Source organism: Anneissia japonica, unplaced genomic scaffold (genome assembly GCF_011630105.1).
Source record: "Anneissia japonica isolate Jap-2015-1 unplaced genomic scaffold, ASM1163010v1 scaffold287985_len465408_cov153, whole genome shotgun sequence".
Classification (NCBI taxonomy): domain Eukaryota; kingdom Metazoa; phylum Echinodermata; class Crinoidea; order Comatulida; family Comatulidae; genus Anneissia; species Anneissia japonica.
Window position 1 is genome coordinate 337,552 of NW_022719880.1, and position 6,787 is coordinate 344,338.

Consider the following 6,787-nt stretch of genomic DNA (forward strand, 5'->3'; position numbering starts at 1 on the left):
CTTTTATGTTAACAAGTAATCATATCGGAGGCATAGTACACCCTTCAATTAGGCTTTTATTATCATGTAGAAATCTCATTATTTATGTTAAAATTCAATTCAAAGGATGAATTGGAATAGGAGGAGAGCTCTGTAACAAAATTTCTCCCTATTTTTAGGAACAACCCTGTGGGGTGGGAAGTCTAATTAGTGAAACAGCTCTAATCTAAGTTTTGATTGGCCAATATGTGGAATTTGAGGTTTATGTACATGAGCCCACTACGAGAAGAAGACTTAAGTTGGTTCCTAGAGATCCCAGAAACTAGTGTGGAAGAACGTCATTGATCTTTTCTTTACTGTATCAAGGTTTCACTTTTTCCATAAATTTAGAAATAAATACTATCTTCTCACATGGATCGTGAATTTAAATTTTGAAAATGTTATTTAATCAGTATCTGTTTATCATAGTTGGTGGCGTATTGCTGCCGCCAAACACTGACGCTTTTTATAGGCCTAATTTTGTCATGACAAACAGAGGCGTTAAGTTACATATTACTACTAAAATAATTAATAAATATTACATAATACTATACTGTATAAATAAAAATGATTGTAATATATCATTAAAAATGAAAAATTGTAAAAAGCCGTAAACAGCATCACTAGTTACTGCAACCTAACTATCATTTGCTTACTTTGGAATATTTATGTTTATTATTCCTGCTGGTAAGATTTCCATAGATTTTCCCCAGAACTTGGTTTTAATTCTTGCATCCTGCCAATAAGTATACTGCTTCGCTTCACAATGGCATGCTGAGATTGGAGGATGATGGGATACCTAAGATAGAATCAAGAATTTAAAAAATGGAAAAAGAGCTCAATATAGTCTGATTTATATAAGCTGTACCAGTCTCTTAATTTTACATATACTTTGTGGCACTGTTGTGATAAGATTTTTTTGTATTTATTCGTCCAGGAATTTAGAAACTTGTATTTTGATTTTTATAGCATCTTAAAAATACAGACCTTTCTTAAAAATGTTGAAAAGTGAAAACTCCAAAATAGAAAGAAGGAATGTTATGTATAGGCCAAGCCCCAATACAATTATTACAATTTATGTTTTATTTATATTGAATCTTTAACATAGATTATACTTTTCCTGTAATTGTTGATGCCAGTGGATGACAAATTATATCAAAAATAAAGTATCTGTGTGTAAGCAGCATTAGGTGTTGTATTTGGAGGAGTGCAAGTATGTGCAAGGATTCCTGACATATTTGTTGCAATGTAAGGTAGTTGTCTTAAAGTCAGGCTCCGGAAGAAAACAAATTTTTGATATGTTGTAGAACTGATTTTTCTAAGACAGAAAAAAGTTGTTTGACTAAAAACTGGGGAACGGTAACTGCCCATTTTTACACCTTATTCCCCCAGTTTTTAAATATTATAAAATCTGTATCTCATTCACCGTTCCCCAGTTTTTCGTCAAACAACTTTTTTCTGTCTTAGAGAAATCAGTTCTACAACATATCAAAAAATTTTTTTCCTCCAGAGCCTGACTTCAAGTCCAAAAATATTTGCTTACGTATGCGTAAAAGCGATTTTTGTGATTTAAAACTCAAGTGAACTGTCAAAGGTTAAGAGAGATAAAGTAAACAAACTATGCGGGAAACCTAGGTGCCCTGCTGGACGAAGATGCTGTGCTGTTAACACAATATATTGTATCGTTAGTCTTTCTTACTGCTTTATATGAACAGTCCCTCCCTTATCAATTAAATAAAAGCAATATTCTGTTTTGTTATGTGACCATTAAATATTTACATATCCGTTAATGATTTATAATGAATGCAAGACAATTCCAGCGAATGCAAGTTCGAGTGGATGCATTTAGTGCGAACTATAACACTGAGGGCGAATTTGCAAGTCTTGGCAGACCCGACTACCAGATGGTCGCTAACATGCTAGTCCTAAATTTTAAAACTACTGAACGCATGTTTTATTCTGACACAGTTTTGTCTCCAGTTGGGTTTTTTTTAAAATTTAAATAAGCAAATTATATTTGTAATTAAAAATGGAACTTTTACAGTTTAGTATATTAGGTAAATCACAAGATTAATTTCTCACATTAAATATATATTGCTCTTTCCTGTGTAAAAGCACATAGGTCCCGTCAGTCAAGCCGAAAAATAAGAAAGAGGGAGAAAAATTTCAAAAAGGGAGTACTGTCAATCAGATCAAATCAGACAGCATTTTGGATTTCAATCTACTGGCGCTCATTTCCTTAATCTGTCTAACATAAAACTAAAAACTGACGAAAAACCAGAAGATTTGTACCAGCGACTCATGACTTTTTCTTGAAGATAACCTGTTAACAAGATCATGTGGCGTAACGCACCATGGTGAACCTGTCACCATTGATGAAGACATCTCTCCATCCCTGGAGAATACCATTACTGTCTTATGGCTCCAACTTATTCATCCAGGTCTCCCACAACTAGTGAAACGAAAGTATGGATCAGAATTGCGTAATAAGTCTTTTGCTTTACTCAAACCTGAAATTTCTCAAGCAATGTCGTCACTCCTCGACGAGCTACGCAGCATAGATGCTACCAAATTGTTCCGTACCAGCATGTTTAACAAACCTAGCAAACCACAATATGACCTCTCTCGTAAGCACAAACTTGCTTCAACACCAATTGGTAAATCATGCATTCTCTGTAAAACTGCAGGATGACCGCGACACAACACACACACGCTCATGAATTGCAGATTTCTACCAGCCAGTGATAAGTATAATTTCGCCCAGTCACGTTTCGTCTCCACAAATGAGGACGACTATATGGCGATAATCAATTATGAGCCCGACTACGATGAAACACACTCCGACGATGACCAACATCCTAATACACCTACCGCCCTTCTCAACCTACAACCCACAGCAAACCGTGTCAAAATCATCCAATCACCATTTCTTAATGCATACTATTGACAGCACCCGGACACAGGAGCTACAACTAACCTTATCAAGGCATCTTTTGCTAGCTTCATCAACATTTCTATGATACCGGCATCACAGATCGCACATCAGGCAGATGGAATAACGCCATTGGATGTTGTCGGAAAGACGCATTGCACGCTAACGAGGTGACCATATCTTCCAGCTAGACGCGTTGGTGGTTGAACAACTAGATGTGGACGTTCTCGCAGGAAATCCATTTCTGGTTAGCAACAATATTGCCACTCGCCCTGCCAAACGCGAGATAGTGATTAACGGCACCATCGTAATTCAATATGGTACCCAACCAAATCACTCACCTACGATAAGTAGGATCCAAGCATGTGTGCTCAGATGTCCAACACAGACTACGCTTTTACCTGGAGATTTTCTTCAACTCACTACCCCGGACTCGTGTAACCCAGACTCGTCTCTCACTTTAGAACCAAGATTTCACACAAAGCTCAGCCTTCTTGCCGTCCTTATTCCTCAGGTATATCCATTGACCCAGACAACCAGCTACCGCATGACATAAGGAAGCAATTCTCCGCTGTCCACAACAAAAATGACGATGTCTTTAACCCTAAAGTACAATGGAGCCAGTGGAAAAATAGAAGCAGTAGTCAACATGGGCACTGTGCAGCAACCCCAACGTAAAGGTAGGTTACCCCATTACAACCGTGACACGTTATTAGACCTTCAATCAAAATTTGATGATCTCGAGGATGCAGGCGTTTTTGCAAAACCAGAACAAGTCAATACCACAGTGGAGTATCTCAACTTACCTTTTCTTGTAAAGAAACCCAACGGTGGTAGTCGCCTGGTAACCTCCTTCGATGAAGTCGCTCAATACAGCAAACCGCAACCTTCCTTAATGCCCAATGTTGATAATGTTTTACGAGATATTGCTCGGTGGAACTACATCATTACCACAGACCTCAATCAAGCTTACCATCAAATTCCATTAGCTCAGAACTTCATGAAGTACTGTGGCGTTGCTACTCCATTCAGGGGCATCCGTGTCTACACCCAATCAGCCATGAGGATGCCTGGTTCTAAAACTTGCCTTGAACAGCTATATGTGCAGAGTTCTAGGTGACTTTATTTAAGAGGTCATAAGAGCACTTTGTATTGGCGCAGCTGTCCAACACTTTGCACTGTATGCGATACAGTCCTCACACAAAACCCAGCTACTCACTGATAGTGCGTTCAAGCGTACAATGGACTGAAACGTGGTGAATTTTCCACAAGCTCCAGAGTTACCACGTTCCTATCACTTATTAGTGGTAGATGTTCAACACTTCGCTGGCATTGCCAATGTACCTACTGACTATGCCAGTAGAAACCCCTCACAGTGCTTAGACCACAGTTGTCAAGTTTGTAAATTCATAACAAAAATAGAAGACTCTGTTGTTAGGGTATTTACTGTGTCAGATGTTGACGCCGGCATAACGAAAATGCCATTTACAAACCGAGCAGCGTGGTTAGCTACCCAGATAGAATGCCCAGATCTTCGACGCACTCATTCACACCTCACACAAGGAACTAGACCCTCAAAGAAAACTGTAAAGATCCCTGATGTGAAAAGATACTTGCGATGTGTTATCGTCGCAACAGAGAGTCTGTTGATTGTACAAGACAAACAGACATTCCAACCCATTAGGCATGAGGCAAAAGTCCTTGTTAGCAGAAATGGTCCATAGTGAGCTGTCTAATAGTTGAGAGTTATCTGTCAAGTGGTCCAGAGGCAGCTCCATAAACTTATTGGTTTTAAGAATGTCCATTGGGAGTTAGCAAGATTGTCCTGGCCAGCAACATAGCCATTGGAATGTAAACAAGAAACCCATTACAATCACTCACTTCATCTCATGGGCTTCAGTGGCAATAAATAATTTAAGAACCCATCACTATTCAACAAACCAGCAGGATTTATAACCCAGGTTTTTTCAAAAGCCGGGTGCCATGGACCAGTTCTGTTAACGGCCAAAAATGCTGCATGGGACCGCATTGTTGTTCCCCCGGAATGTTATCGATGGCCTTCTCACTGCTGTTCATCTTCACTTTAATCATCCATCCAAGCACCAAATGAAGCGTCTCCTTAGCCGATACTTCTTTTCATTGGATTTAGATCAAGCCATAAGTACCACATGCTCATCATGCCACCATTGTTCATCTCTGAAAGTTGTTCCTTCCAGCCTACAGCCACAGTCAACATCACCACCTCCACGACATTTAGGCCTGTCATTCGCTGCAGATGTTATGCGCCGTTATTGCCAACATGTGTTTGTCATCAGAGAGAATGTGTCATCATACACCCTTACCACCCTAATGAATAACGAACAACATGATCAACTTCATACATCAATCATTACACTTTGCGCCGAGCTTAACCTCTCGGGCATAGCACACTTACCATCCAGGTGGACAACGCATCAGGATTCACGGCATTGGCCCAAGATGATGAAACTCGGAATTAGACTTGACTTTGGCAACGTAAAAAACATTCACAAAAACCCTGTGGCAGAAAATGCTATCAAAGAGCTAGGACTTGACTGCTTGCTATTAACCCTGAGGGTGGTCCACTGACACCCGTCACCTTGGCCATCTCAACTGCAAACATGAATGCTAGGATACGATATAGAGGTGTCTCAGCTAGAGAAGTTTGGACTCAACGAGACCAGATTACTGGAGAACAACTACCTATTGAGGACAGACAGCTAATTCAACAGCGTCACTTCCTGCGTGTTCACAATCATGCCGCCAGTTCCAGATCAAAAGCACATGGATCTACGTCTCCTGCCACAAGCTACGATACCATTTGCGTTGGTGATCTGATATACCTCTATGGAGACAAAACTCAATCTCGTGATAGATACCTGGTGGTCGAAATTTTAGATGACTGCCGCAGACTCTGGAAATTTACGAAATCTCAGTTCTGCTCCAAAATATACGATGTCCGTCTCACAGACGGCTAACTTACCCAACTAACGTCACTGCTACAATCATCTACCGAATTAATTTGAGGTTTAACTGATGATTTTGACTTGGACACAGAGGAACTTGAACTTGCTCCAACCTTCCCTCCCACCTCCCTCATCACGCCACCCCATGACCATACTCAGGGGAATTCTCAACACCCTATTCAGCATCCAGAACGTCGATCTACAAGACCAAAGCGAGCTCCAGGATGGCAGAACACTGGAGAATGGCTATTTCCTTAAAAACTGTTTTAGAACGTTTATATTTATATAACTGTTTGAACTGTAACTTACCTGGTATATGGCTAATCTTGACGAACACTTCATTGTATTTAATTATTGCATTTATATTTTTTCTTCTTATCATAATATTTTGGATCCTGTTTTTTTTCATTGTTTTGAATTGGGCATGTTCTACTTGTAGATATAATATGAGCCCAGAATCTGTGATTGTTTTTTGCACCACATTGATGTTATATTTGTTAAGGCTTTGAGGTCATTTTCAGAGCACACTGGAGGTTCTTATTTTTATTTTTGTCTCCTAATTTTTACAATTGGGAGGGTAGAAGGGAGAGGCAATTGCGCCAACACTCTATGTGTTTTGTTGTTTAGTTCGTCGTTCACATCACGAACTAACACAATCAAAGTAGATTGTGTTAGTTCGTGAAATCACAGTAGCGCGTCAAAACGAGCGCGTATTGGTTGTCAAGCAATTTTGTATTCTTTACCACACAAAAAGTCCTTAACAACAACAGCGCGTATTTTGACGCGCTTTCTTGATTTCACGAACTAACAAAATCTACTTTGATTGTGTTAGTTCGTGATGTGAGCGATGAGC